This window comes from Schistocerca gregaria, chromosome 7, assembly GCF_023897955.1.
Source record: "Schistocerca gregaria isolate iqSchGreg1 chromosome 7, iqSchGreg1.2, whole genome shotgun sequence".
In the NCBI taxonomy this organism is placed as follows: Eukaryota; Metazoa; Arthropoda; class Insecta; order Orthoptera; family Acrididae; genus Schistocerca; species Schistocerca gregaria.
This window is the reverse complement of record NC_064926.1, coordinates 188565343-188579710: the sequence shown is the minus strand read 5'-3', so window position 1 is coordinate 188579710 and position 14368 is coordinate 188565343.

Here is a 14368-nt window from a genome sequence, read left to right as displayed (position 1 = left end):
TGATGGGAGTACGGAAGGAAGTCTGTCATCTTATATAAATAGTATGTGATATGAAGATGGAAATTATTGTGAAAAAGTTAAATTAATAAAAATGAAGAATCAATAGTAAAACAAAAAGCGAGTACCAGTATTCATTAGCACATAAAGACCCGGACCTAATATTAACAATGTTAGATGTATGGAATGCACCATGGCGAGAATCAAGACAATGAGACCAAATTCAGCATCTAAAGGTAAGGTATTTTAATTAGTTTTAGTATTCTGTGATGTATCATTCTTTTGTCTAAATATTAAGCTTAACATCGTCTGTTGTAGATACAGACCACCCAAGCTGGCGGGGTGTCGTCAATTGATCATCATAATCTCAGGGTTTGAAATAGCATTTAAATGAATTGAAATTTTGTCGCTTGATATTTGATTTTCACCCCTGACGAAAGAGGGTACATTACACCACTTACATACTGAAGAAAAAGCAGCTGTCACCTCGCTCCATATTGATGCTCAGCTCGTGGCGCAGCATTCTATAGAAACCCAAATCATATGCCAGCTCTTAGCAGACCATCAGTCACAGCCCAGTTGTACGCAACCGCAGTGGGACCTATGGCTTTCCAGTGATATACCGAGATGTACCTGTCAGGCAGCTATGCCGAGTGCTCAACCTCCATTGTTAGGGATTATCAGTGGCATAGTCTTCACGTTGCACTACATTTATTCACAGTGTGTTCCAGGCATATGACTCTTAATGTGTGTGAAGTTGTAATATTTTTTTATTGAAGAGCCTCTTCCTGTGTTGTCAAATCTCTACTGTGGTCATAATAAACCCTTGTTCTTGTTTGCTTTTGTCTTAATAATTCTTATGAAGCATCTCCCCTTGGGAGATATGAAATGACCATTTCCACATACAGGGTGTGTAAATAAAGTTTCAAGACTGGTCTCAGAACACAAAAATCATTGAATACTTTCATACATCGGACTAAAATTCTTCAAAATAGGTACCTTGAGAATCCACACACCAGTGCCTACAAAATTTCTGCTGCCGGTAAGCTCCCTGGAACTCCTTAACTGCAGTGCTGTTCAAAACCCTCATTGACATCTTTTGGACTGCTGTGACACTGTAAAGCTGCTTCCCTCTCAGGTCTCTCTTCATTCAGAGGAACAAAAAGAAGTCACTGGGGGTGATGTTGGGGCTATCGGGTCGCTGTGGCAGTGTTGCCATGTTGAACTGTGTTACATCTTTAGTGATGGCAAAGCAGGTGTCAACAATTGCATTGTCATGGTGGAACACCTAGTCGTCTTTCTTCTCTGGGCAAACTCAGCGGACTTGATTCTTCAGACAGTGGACCATTCCAGTATGGAACTGACCATTGACAGTCTATCCAGCAAGCACGTACTCTTTGTTGATCATTCCTTTTCTGTCAAAGAAAGCAATGAGCTTGCTTTTCACACATGACTTGCTCATGCAGGCTTTTTTCAGCTTTGGTGATGCAGAGGTGTGCGATTCCAAGCTTTGCCTCTTCAATTCTGGATCGTATTTGAAGACCCAGGCCTCATCACCAGTGACCACTTTTTCCAAAACATCAGGTTATATTTGTAAACATTCAAGCATTTCCTGCAAAGCAGCCAGGCACCACTCCTTCTGCTCATCCGAGAACATTTTAGGGACATGTTTCACGCACACTTTTCTCATCATTAGATCTTCTGTCACTAGCTGAAACACAGTTTGGTGATTCAAACCCACTTCAGCTGCAATCATTCTGATGCTGAGAAGTCAATCACTGTTTAAAACTTAGACACACTTTGGCCAGACTTTGGCTCTGAGCACTATGGGACTTAACATCTATGGTCATCAGCCCCCTAGAACTTAGAACTACTTAAACCTAATTAACCTAAGGACAGCACACAACACCCAGTCATCACGAGTGGACAGACTTTTATCAGTTCCTCTCATTGAAGGTCTTCCGGACTGTTCGTAGTCTTCCAAGTCTTCATGGCCATCTTTGAACCTCTTGTGCCACATGAATAGCATTGCATGTTCTTTACATGGCTCTTGAATCATTTTGAACTTTTCTGTACCAGTCTTGTCCAGTTTTACACAAAATTTGATTGAATGCCACTGTTCCAAATGACGCTGCATTTCGGATGCTCCGATTTCTCAATGACATTTCCACACAGGCACTCCCTGCACTCATGATATTTTCATCCCAGCATTTTGCTGGCAAATGTCAATGCTTGGTTCGCTTACCCAACACACCCCACCACCTGGCGCAGGTGGTGAGACCAGTCTGTGCGCACACTGCTACTCAGGAAGAAATCTGCCTTGAAGCTTTATTTACACACCCTGTATCTCAAAAATGGTCTATAATCATGAATATATTTTTTTCCCTGCAGGTGTTTTGCTGAACAGATTTATAACATTAATCCCAAGCAACTAAATGGTGGTAATGATTCAGCTAACCTTTGCAATGGTACTCTTATCCAACACAAATCCGCTCTCTGTGGACGCTATGTGCAATTCTCTACATATTAGTCTGTGTCCAGTTTCCTACTCTTGCACCAGTATCTCTCTGCAACTCACCTGTAGGTAGCTCTAAATCCCCCATGACTTGAAAACATGCAATCATACATTTCCTGCAATATCCAATTTCTCGGCTTTACTGGCACCACCACCCATGGTCCCAAGGCAGATTCTATTAACAGCAGCCCATCATGTATACAAAACTGTTTACAAAAATGCTTACATTCACTATCCATCTTGTGTTCTGTCTACCATTCCTGAAGCTCATTATCTCCTATTTGTAACACTGCACTCAGTCTGGCTGCATTTCCACACTTTTTTCCCAGGTCCACGTATTACCTGAAAATCAAACTCACTCAACTGTCCTGCCTATATTGTCAGCCCACTAGATGGATCCTTCAACCTCAGCAACAATTTGGGTGGCACATAATCAATTATCACACAAAACTTTTTCCGATAGAGATAGCATTTGAAGTGGGTGATCGCATAGATAAAGCTCAACATTTATTTTTCCATCATGGAGTAATTCTTGCTGTTGAGTTCATTTGCTTTTAAACATAGACTACCTGGTGCTCTTTGCCATCAGTTTCTTGAGACAACACACAACAAAGAGCATGGTTGAATACATCACATGCTGAAATTTTGGAACACCATGATTGGACTCAATCTTGAAGCTGCTTTCAGTTTCTCCAGAGCACATTGACAATCCTCTAACCAAACGAATTTTAAACCTTTCTTTGGTAATTGTGTCAATGATCTGGAAATGTCCACTAATCCATTTACAAATCTCCTATAATTCTGTAACTCACAACTCCAAGAAAATAAAATATATCTTTAACCAACCTTGGGATCTGTTCTAACCCCATCCTTACTAATTATGTCAACACGATACGCCATCTCTTCCATTAGGAAATTACAGTTCTTTACCTTAAACATTAAACTACCAGCTCTCAGTCTGAAGAATACTTTCCTTAGGCATTGTATGTGCTGCTGCATGTCACTTGCAAAGATGATTATATCATCAAGGTACACCTTGCATGGACATGCTTTCAGTCCTCCATCCAGCAACCTCTAGAACATTGCAGGGGCATTCTTCAGTGCAAAAGGCATCATCCGGAGTTGATAATGTCCCCACAGTGAAAAAAAATGTTGATAATAACCACTCCTTAAGTCTTTCATTGAAAAATAACTACACCGGTCTAAATAATCTACAGTTTCTGTAAAATTCAGCAGGACACTGGCATCTGTTAAAGTGTTGTCATTCAGCGTGTTGATAATTGCAACAAAACCTATATTTTTATGATCTATCTGTTGATTTCTTGGGCACAATGACAATTGCAGACCTCCTCCCCCCCCCCCCCCCCCCCATCGCCCTTCCTAGGCTATTACTTTACTCAATAATCCCATCCTTCAGCTGCTGATCAATGAATTCCTCCAGAATTGGTTGCAAATACCTCGGAAGTTTGTATGGTTTGTGGTAAGCTAGCGATTCATTCCCTGTTAGTATTCTGTGCTGCATGATATACATCACTGCCAATAATTCTTTTGGAAAAAACAAATCCCTAAATTCCAATGGCAACTCTTCTATTGATTTCTTATCACTCCACCTTAGGTCCTTCACTTTCCCTCCTGAAGCACTTCCTTTGGCATCTGGCAACTGTCCATGGCCAACACCCCATGTGTCCCACTCTTCCTCTTCCAGGATATTCACATTAGTAATAAATAATGCCTTAGTCAACCTTAAATCCTTGGTGCTAAAATTCTCCACAAACACAAATGCCATTTTGTCATTATTCACCTCCTGTATGTGTATAACACTTACTTCTTAGGTACAAAAGTGAGTGTATTGAGTCTTAGTGTGATTGTTTGTAGTTTAAACACTTTGTCATACCTGGTAGACTCAACTCATGCCATTGCTACACTAGCAACAGTTTCATCCAGCTGAAATACTTTTCCATCGAACTCCACCACTTATTGCTGAATATTGATTTTAGTACAGTGCTGATACAAGAAATCCAACCCCAGAATCATGTCACAGCCCTCACTCACACGTAGTACAATCTCTAAATATTGCATGAACTGAACTGTACCCACTACATCTATGTCCACCAATCCCAACAGTGTGACATTCCTCCCCACTCCATGCAATCTGTACCACAGTAGTTTCCATTGCTTATGTTCCATCAGATCTCTATGGGCAGTCAACACATGTGCCCCATTGTCCAACAATATTCTGCAATTCCTCTTCCCCATGATTGGCATGACTGCATAACCCACTTGTGTACATAACTTTGTACTATCTAATGCTCTAGGTGGATCTTGGTTTCCTGTTTCCATTTAACACCTGCCTCCTCTTTCCCAATCCCCTGCCTCTGAAATTGCCATTACCATTATTCTGTCCTCTGGCTGGTGACATTGCTTCCACACATGCCCCTTCTGTCCACAACTACAACACCTTTTATTAGCTGAAATCACTATCCATCTACACTCCTGGAAATTGAAATAAGAACACCGTGAATTCATTGTCCCAGGAAGGGGAAACTTTATTGACACATTCCTGGGGTTAGATACATCACATGATCACACTGACGGAACCACAGGCACATAGACACAGGCAACAGAGCATGCACAATGTCGGCACTAGTACAGTGTATATCCACTTTTCGCAGCAATGCAGGCTGCTATTCTCCCATGGAGACGATCGTAGAGATGCTGGATGTAGTCCTGTGGAACGGCTTGCCATGCCATTTCCACCTGGCGCCTCAGTTGGACCAGCGTTCGTGCTGGACGTGCAGACCACGTGAGACGACGCTTCATCCAGTTCCAAACATGCTCAATGGGGGACAGATCCGGAGATCTTGCTGGCCAGGGTAGTTGACTTACACCTTCTAGAGCACGTTGGGTGGCACGGGATACATGCGGACGTGCATTGTCCTGTTGGAACAGCAAGTTCCCTTGCCGGTCTAGGAATGGTAGAACGATGGGTTCGATGACGGTTTGGATGTACCGTGCACTATTCAGTGTCCCCTCGACGATCACCAGAGGTGTACGACCAGTGTAGGAGATCGCTCCCCACACCATGATGCCGGGTGTTGGCCCTGTGTGCCTCGATCGTATGCAGTCCTGATTGTGGCGCTCACCTGCACGGCGCCAGACACGCATACCACCATCATTGGCACCAAGGCAGAAGCGACTCTCATCGCTGAAGACGACACTTCTCTATTTGTCCCTCCATTCACGCCTGTCGCGACACCACTGGAGGCGGGCTGCACGATGTTGGGGCGTGAGCGGAAGACGGCCTATCGGTGTGCGGGACCTCGCCGATACTCCAGGAGCAACAGTGTCCCTAATTTGCTGGGAAGTGGCGGTGTGATCCCCTACGGCACTGCGTAGGATCCTACGGTCTTGGCGTGCATCCGTGCGTCGCTGCGGTCCGGTCCCAGGTCGACGGGCACGTGCACCTTCCGCCGACCACTGGCGACAACATCGATGTACTGTGGAGACCTCACGCCCCACGTGTTGAGCAATTCGGCGGTACGTCCACCTGGCCTCCCGCATGCCCACTATACGCCCTCGCTCAAAGTCCGTCAACTGCACATACGGTTCACGTCCACGCTGTCGCGGCATGCTACCAGTGTTAAAGACTGCGATGGAGCTCCGTATGCCACGGCAAACTGGCTGACACTGACGGCGGCGGTGCACAAATGCTGCGCAGCTAGCGCCATTCGACGGCCAACACCGCGGTTCCTGGTGTGTCCGCTGTGCCGTGCGTGTGATCATTGCTTGTACAGCCCTCTCGCAGTGTCCGGAGCAAGTATGGTGGGTCTGACACACCGGTGTCAATGTGTTCTTTTTTCCATTTCCAGGAGTGTAGCTTGCAATTTGGCCGACATATCAATTTACTCACATTCTACTACAAATCTCACAGCTGTGCATTTATCAATTGGAATACCTGACTGTACCCTTCTCGACATCTTAAAAATGCAAGTACCCTCTGCTTCCATAAAATTACTTCATTTATCAAAACTATCTGTCCACTTATCTTCCTTATTCTATCCAAAAATCCTTCTTCTGACTCCATATGCCACTTTGTTAACATACTCAACAGTCCCCTAAAACATCTGGAACTATTTTGCTTTGTATGCCTCTGAACTAACCCCTTTCTGAATTCCTCAAATGTTAGAGCTCTCTTGAGATCCTCTGTATAACCTGCATAAACTGTTGTTTCCCCAGTTAATCTGAATTTCACTACTGAAAAAATTCTACATCAGACCACCTCCCATCTCATCCAAATTCCTAAGATCCTCCACAAATGCTTGCACACCCTCAGTTAATTTACAAGAGAAAGTAACAACTAAACTTGTGGCTGCCAAATCTACAATTCACTGTAGTGACTGTGCTTCTACTAGACTATTTAACTTCATATTAATTGGTGTCAATTGTGCTAACCTTTCCAATAATATATGTACTGCCTCAAATTATGATACTCTTTGTGTCCCCTACTCTGCCAAAACTTTGCACTTCTCATCACTCATTTTGTAACACCAACAATTAGAAGGCACATAAAATAAAATACATTAATTTAATTCTTATGTCTAATCATTAATGATTTTGATTCTTGGCACAATCTAACCATATGCCTGTAACAGTTATAAGTGAAACACACTACTACTACCGATTCTGCATGTGGTGCTGAATAACCTTCAAAGTTGTGCTTTGTGGCTCACACAGGTACTAGACAGGTGTGACCCCCTGTACTTATAAAGTGTGTTATATCTCCTGGCTCCTTACGTTAAAAAAAAAAATGGCTTACAAAGAACGTGGTAGTCATACTTTGACAACAACAATTAAAATTCTTGACTCATTGTACCATAGGCTCTGAAAGGGCAATGTCAATACTCTTAGATCTCGAGCCAGAGGGATGCAGGGGGATGCCATGCAGCACCAGAAAAATGGTCAGAAGCACCAAAATATCTAGACATCAGCAGCGTGGCTGAGCATCCAGCAGCTTCCTGTGTGAATGTGTGTCATCCAGCAATGCTGACATCATGTAGTGTCAGCCAAACAGTGGTGCATGACGTCATTACCTCTGCCAGCAATGACTCCAGTCACAGTGGTCAGCTGTGGCAATGAGTGTTCTGGTGTGACTCGTGCCCTCAGCACTGTTCAGCAGGCTATGGGCAGGTGATGTAACAGCTGTGTCCAATGGGTGACATGATCATTGTCAGCAAGCTGTTTCCTAGATCCCGTGCTGGACTGGCGAGAAGCGACCTCATCTTCCCAGGTTTCAGGATAGACTGCCTGTCACAGAGTCAAACTGGGGTCCACAAACAGCATTCTGGATGGTACCCTGAGCATCACAGCACCTTTGTTATAGAGCTGCCATACTAACGCATGTGACTACAGTTCAAAATGGCTATTTATGTATTTACACTGAAGAGCCAAAAAAACTGGTACATCTGTCTAATATCATGTAGGGTCCCTGTGAGCATGCAGAAGTGCCACAACACAACATGGTATGGACTTGACTAATGTCTGAAGTAGTGCTGGAGGGAAGTGACACCATGAATCCTGCAGGGCTGTCCATAAATCCATAAGAGTATGAGAGGGTGGAGATCTCTTCTGAAGAGCACATTGCAAGGCATCCCACATATGCTCAATAATGTTCACATCTGGGGATTTTGGTGGCCAGCAGAAGTGTTTAATCTCAGAAGAGTGTTCCTGGAGCCCCTGTCTAGCAATTCTGGATGTGTGGAGCGTCACATTGTTCTGTTGGAATTGCCCAAGTCCATTGGAATGCACAGTGGACATGAATGGATGCAGGTGATCAGACAGGATGTTTAAGTATGTGTCACCTATCAGAGTCATATCTAGATGTATCAGGGGTCCCACATCACTCCAACTGCTCACACCCTGCACCATTACAGAGTGTCCACCAGCTCAACAGTCCCCTGCTGACATGCAGGGTCCATGGATTCATGAGGTTGTCTCCATACCAGTACAAGCCCATCCACTCAATAAAATTTGAAACAAGACTCATCCAACCAGGCAACATCTCTCCAGTCATCAACAGTCCAAATGTCAGTGCTGACAGTCCCAGCTGAGGTGTAAAGCTTCATGTTGTGCAGTCATCAAGGGTACACGATGGTCCTTTTTCTTCAAAAGCCCATATTGATGATGTTTCATTGAATGGTTAAATGCTGACTCTTGTTGATGGCCCAATGGAAGTGTGTACACAGGAGTGTGCAATTTGCAGAAGGTTTGCACTTCTGTCACGTTGAATGATTCTCTTTAGTCGTCATTGGTCCCATTCTTGCAGGATCTTCTTCTGGCTGCAGTGATGTCAGAGATGTGATGTTTTACTGGATTTCTTATATTCACAGTACACACATGAAATGGTTGTATGGGAAAAAACCCACTTTGTCACTACTTCAGAGATGCTGTGTGCTGTCGCTCATAAGCTGATTATAACATCACATTCAATCTCACTTAAATCTTGATAACCTGCCATTGTAGCAGCAGTAACCAATCTAACAACTGCACCAGACACTTGTCTAATATAGTCATTGCCGATGGCAACACCATATTCTGCTTGTTTACATATCTCTGTATTGGAATGTACATGCCTATACCAGTTTCTTTGGCACTCCAGTGTATATGCTTTCCAGCTGAGCTTCCTTAGGCTTTGCTGTGCCTTTTGGCACATTTGCTAAACAGTTCCACACTACCAAACGTAGCACAGCATCTTTCCCCACCCCTACTCTGCTATCCCTCCACTTCCTTGCCCCTAGTCTTCTACTTACCCTCACCTCCCATCAGAGTAGACTGCTGCTCATCTCAGTCACAGTCCTGGGCCACAATCAGCCCCCAGCACCCAGAGACAGTGGCCACACATGTGCGTGAGTTTTGAATGTGTGTGTGTATGTTTTCGGTTTTTGAAGAGGAACATGATTTTCTGAAAGTTTAAATGTTTGGCAGTCTTTTTCATTTGGTCTGTCTGCAACTCGACAACTGTTCTGTGTGCTGACTAGCAATCTATGCTGTTCATAGTGTTGTTATTTCATTCTAGACTTTCTACTGTTTGATATTGCCTAAAAGCCTTCCATTCCATAACCCCAAAGCATTGGCCACATCTGATCCTGATCTTCATAATGCTCCTCAGATTGATAAGTCTACTGAAGTTGCTTCCAATAGGAAATTCAAGTGTCAAAAGCAGTTAGCTGCTGTCACAAGCAATAACTAGCTGATGATTCATCTTTTTTTATGCCTTTAAGTTTCACTCAAGTTCAGGTCATGCAGATCACCAGAAACATGTGGGAAACTTATTTATGTTGATGATCTTGCTCCCCTCTCAGCAATGGGTTACCCCTTATTGAGAATGTTATCCAGATGCGTCAGAAACGCCTTCCCTTCTCAGCATTGCAAGATACTTTGTGCAAGTTGAAAAAATTCCAGTCCTGCTCTGGCTGTGGCAGCCAGCATTCCAGAAGTAGCTGCCCACACCACACAGGAGACTGTCAAGCCTGTGGCAAGTGAAGTCACCTCACAGGAGTGTGTCAACAAGAAGCCTACTGGCCATGCATTCAGTGCAGCACAGGGACAGCACACTGTCCCACACTATCCGATGTGGAGCAGACAACTTTGTTGTAAATATTGAAAATACATCCGGCAAGAACCATTAGAAAAAATCATTTAGGAATCTTTCACTTACTTCTAACAGAGAAGTACAGGTGAGACAAGAGGATACAGTGAAGAAGGTTAGCAGACTGGATAATAATGTTGTTGTGAAATAGAGTGATAATGGAGGTGTTGAATATTGGATAAAAAAAATGGAAAATATATTGAAATTTTAAAGTCCAAAACTGATGAAAGATATAATTAATGAGAAAACAGGTTTGATGTTATGGAGCAGTTGCTGGAATATTACTGAAATTTTATAAAATCTACAATACGGACACTTCAGAATCCCCACCAATGGCAGATCTCAATTGCAGCTCAGAGGTGCTGCATCTCGCCATTGACAGTCACATGGAATGATCCACTCTCATGGGAATACGACTATGCAGGCAGCCACTATATTTCAGTCTTGTATAGTATGTTGCATGAGCTACTACCAGCCATGCCTTGCTGCTGTTCAGATAATAGCCCTTCTTTGGACATTGACTATCTTATTCCCACTGTTGGCTTGTATTCAGAATCCAACTAATGATGACTTTGGCTTTGTTGCAGATCACATGTTCATACTTGAAATGGGCACAAAAGTGGTGATAAGTTCTTACCCTATTGCACTTTGGGCAACACATTCACAACCAGGGCCAGTGTTATGGGTCCTATGTTCCTGGAACTTTGTGATGTTCTCCTGCTTTATTTCTTCTTTGGTAGTCCTCAGTGTTGACATACTGCATTGTTATACTGGCTGAAAAATGGAGGGTGGAAGTTCAACACTGGCTACTGTGAATGATGTAGCCAACAGTTGCACATTTGCATTTCACTGTTCTTTACTTTTACTGTTCACAATCCCCCAACATTATACAATTAGATGGCCACTTCACTATTGGTAAATGTTGATAAGCCTCATTAATAGGTTTCAGGCAACATCAGCATACGTCTACAATAGTTTACTGTTGAACATCTATGGGCACTAAAAACCTAATCACACAGTACGTGTGACACTATTTTTTAAATAAACTTAACAGACATTGTCACTAATTGTTCTAACACACAGCCTATTTGTGTTACTCTCATTCCACTGTTAAGCTTATGCAGTGTTGTTAATCTAACCAATACATGTTTCATGTCTGAAAATCAGCCGTGGACTGACTGTCTCAGGACCAAAAATCGGTCCTTTATGCAGGGTGAGTCACAAACTATTGCCACTAAGAATAACTCCAAAAGTATGATACGAGCTGAAACGTTTGTGGGACAAAAGTTGCATGGGACAACGGGGACCATAATATGACGTTGGTTTTTTGTTGCTAGGTGGGGTCGCTTCACAGATATAAAAGGACAACTTTGTTTTCTTAAATTAGATGCTATAGTTTGGTATTTATTTTCTGATAGCAGCTATTGAGGCAAACACAATGATGTGTAAAAGTAAGGTCTTTGAAGATCAATGAAGGTCACAAAGGTGGCATGAACGTCCATTTACAGAAGGTGTTCAAAATGATGACCATTGGTATCAATGCAATGTTGCAATCTTCTTATCATGGATTGAGTGGTATTCCTTATCACTTCGGTACTTATTGAAGCACAATTCTCTCTCACGTATCTTCAGGTGTAGTTGGAACGTCTTTATAAACAATGTTTTTCTTATAAATCCCCACAAGAAAAATCCAGAAGCATCAAGTTTGACGAACAAGCCAGCCACGACACATCTCCTCCACATCCAGTCCAATGATTTGGGAATTGGCTCTGCAACTTGTTTCTAGCCATCAGTGAAAAATGTGTCAGACACCAATTATGTTGATACCACATGCTGTTCCTTGTTCCTAAATATATTTCTTCCAATAACAGACCAAATGTTTCTTGCAGGAATGTGGTGTACATTCTAACATTAAGATTTCCTTCAACAAAGTAGGGGCCTATAATTCTGTCCTGCAGAATCCCACACCAGACATTCACTGACCACAGTTTTTGGTGTGCAGCTTTCCACAGCCAACATAGATTTCCAGTTGCCCAATAATGCATGTTATGCAAATTAACATTTCCATGGTTTGTGAATGTAGGCTCATCAATAAATAAAATCAAATTAATAAATGTGCCATACCTCTGAATCTGAAGTTACGCCCATCAGCAGAATTCAATGCAATGCAATGCAATTCAATTCAGTTCAATTCAGTGCAACCCATACCAGGTAATTCTTGGTGGAGACTGTTATGGTAAGAACAACATTTATGGTGATGCAGAACATGAACAACACTACTCTGGTTCATGCCAGATTCCCTTGCAATTTGACATGAACTAACACAAGGATCTCGAACCACAGTGTCAAGAGTACCAATTTCCATTTCCTCGTTAGTAAAGATGCAGTTATTCTCAATTTATCATACACATATTTAAATGTATGACATATAGGGTGAGTACATTGAGGATATCTTTCAGCATATAAGTCTCTAGCTCTCACCTAATTTCATTGGCATTCTCTGTAAATGAGAAGCATATCAACTTGTTGTTCAACGGCATACATCATTCACATTCTCTTGATTTGATAATGCCTTTCTCTTTTATGGAAATGCAGATTATATTCATGTGTGTTAATGATAATTAGGAAAAAATTAAAATAAAATAAATTTAAGAAGGCATATGGCAAAACAAGAGAGGGAGTAGAGTAGAGAGATCTTTCCTTCTCCTTCCCTCTTTCCTGACGAAGCAACCGCCGGTTGCGAAAGCTCGTAATTTTGTGTGTGTGTGTGTGTGCTAAGTCCACATGGGAAAAATATATTAAAAACAAAGATTCCAAGACTTACCAATCGGGAAAGTGCCAGTAGACAGGCACAATAAATAAAACACACAAACATACACACAGAATTTCTAGCTTTCGCAACTGACGGTTGCTTCTTCAGGAAAGAGGGAAGGAGAGGGAAAGATGAAAGGATGTGGGTTTTAAGGGAGAGGGTAAGGAGTCATTCCAATCCCGGGAGCGGAAAGACTTACCTTAGGGGGAAAAAAGGACAGGTGTACACTCGCACACACACACATATCCATCCGCACATACACAGACACAAGCAGACATGAAAAGGCAGTTGAACATAATTATTTGTATGATTGAGCTGTGATTTTCTTATGAAACCTAATTTTGTCCGTGTAAATTACAAATAACTTTTTCTCACTGTAGTATGACATTCACAAGTCTCACTTGTTCAGTTGTAAGTATTCCTGGGTACAAAATGTAGAACAGTTGCTTAGAAGTATGCTGAGAGGAAGAGAGCACTGTGAAACTTGAATTTTTTGTTACTGTCATATGAAAACCCTAAGTTTTGTTGGTCAATACTCTTGGGGAAAAAATGTGAAACTGGAATCCTGATGCTAGGTGAAAAGCAATGAGGACATTTACCCCATGCTATATTTTTAATTGTTTTTTCAGTGATCTTCCTGGCATACTTGTCAGTTGTTAGGAAGCTGGAGGTTGGTGAATGTGATGATGTGCCTTATGGTAATGGAATGACAAGCAAAACAGTTATGTACCAGTATTATTGATCTTCTTATGTATTTCATCTATACTCCTTTTGTTTGTTGTGAAGCACTATGAAGTGAAAATATGTCACTACTTTGCAACTCCATTGTGGGCTATCACAATATGTTAATAATATAAATAATTAGTATTTTTCTTGATACATTTTTTTATTTCTTTGTATCATGCGCTCTTCTGTATTAACTGAACATTTTGAAAACATGATTGTGGGCTCTTGAGGAAACTGTACCCTGGTGTACAGTACATTGTACTTTGCTTAAAACATATCTCAGTATAAATTTAAAACATAAATAATATCCATTTGCCAAAATGAGGAAATGATGGACATTGGCCAATTCAGCTGAGATGAAACAAATTGAATTCATTATATAAGATAGGTGTCTTATAATTAATTGATTTTTTTTATTCTTTTGAAATGTAGATGTGTTACTACATTGTGTGTATAATCTGTTCTTGTATTATGTAAAGAAACTTGAAAATTTACCATCCGTATGTACTAAGTTATAGTAACTTCTATAATTCACACCTATTTTGAACTCTTACTTTCATGAACAATTTCTCCTCTTATTAAATCATGCCAGTCTGTTATACTAATACAAAGCAGAAAATAATTGTCAGAAGCTAAGTCTGTGACTTTTTCCAGTTAAAATAATGTGCAGTTT